Genomic DNA, 1295 nt, shown 5'->3' on the forward strand with positions numbered 1-1295 from the left:
CCATGGTGCTGCACGGGTTGTCAGAGGTTGTGCAATTTATATCAGAGAAACTAGAGCACTTTGTCAAATAATGGTGACCGGAATATACTCTTTGAATGTTTTCCTTTCTGCGCCAGTTATGATCTTTTCATTCAAATTCATATTACAGTTTCAGGTGAAGATGATTTTTAGAGTTGGAGAGGGCTATTTTGTATATAATAAGTCGAAGGCCTTAGCTGCGCTAAATGGTTTGAGGATGGAAAACTCAAACAAACTGGAAATGATCTATGGGCACTAGGTTGCACTTTGTATCAGATGCTGTCTGACATATCACCTTTTAAAGATGGCAGTGAGTAGCTCACATTCCAAAGGATCATGGATAGAGGTTTCAAATTTCCTAAATATTTTCCTTCTGAAGCACGGCACCTTATTGATTGTTTGCTGGATATGGACCCATCTAAAAGATTGGCTTCTGGTCCTGAAGGGTATGCTTCTCTCAAGAGCCATCCTTTCTTCAAGGGAGTTGACTGGGATAATGTTAGGGGTATGCTGGCTCCAAAGTTAGCCCCACCATTAACTGTTGATAAGGAAGATGAAGCTGAAGATGCTGGGTGGCTTCTTTCACATGCTGGATGTGGTTCTACTAATGATGAAGCACCTCCCAAAGAGAAAGAGTTGGCCTCATCATCAGTGGCAGTAGAGAATAAGGAGCACAAGGCTAAATGTTATACTATCGATGCTTTTGACTCTAAATGGGAGAAATTTCTAGATCCAGGGGAGTTCATTGTGATGGTTTCATTGGTTAAGAAAATTCGGAAACTTTACAACAAAAAGATGCAGCTGATTCTGACAGACAAGCCGAAGTTGATATATGTAGACCCAGTCAAATTGGTACAGAAGGGTGAGATAGTTTGGTCTGATAATCCTGAGGAGATTAATGTCCAAGTGTTGAATTCTTCCAACTTTAAGATCTGTACTTTGAAAAAGACCACTTCATTTGAAGATTTGAAGACAACAAGGAATACTACAGTGATTTTACGTTCCAGTTGGGATTTATGAAGCTTTTTATTGGTTTGATGCTAATCAAGTTTGCTGTGATATGTAATGACAGAAGCAAGTTTCATCTTCTTAAAACTATTTAGGTTCCTAATAGCTGTACAAATGTCTGAAGAGATCATGAATCTAAGCAGAAAATGCTTCAAAGATACATAGGTTCTGTTTTGACATCTATAGCAGTTTCGTAGCGCGCTACGAAACTGCTGTAGAATGCTGTTTTGTGGAAAAACAATGAATTTTGATGATGAGGTCAGCTAACG

At 39.0% G+C, this 1295-nt stretch overlaps 1 pseudogene; it reads left to right on the forward strand.

The window, feature by feature from the left end:
- Positions 1 to 354: 354 nt before the first annotated feature.
- LOC149218552 (3-phosphoinositide-dependent protein kinase 2 pseudogene) lies at positions 355 to 1038 on the forward strand (annotated as a pseudogene).
- Positions 1039 to 1295: the final 257 nt, after the last annotated feature.

The sequence above is a fragment of the Pinus tabuliformis genome, chromosome Q (genome assembly GCF_031772625.1).
Source record: "Pinus tabuliformis cultivar Carrire ecotype Pingquan chromosome Q, CPIR1, whole genome shotgun sequence".
Lineage (NCBI taxonomy): Eukaryota > Viridiplantae > Streptophyta > Pinopsida > Pinales > Pinaceae > Pinus > Pinus tabuliformis.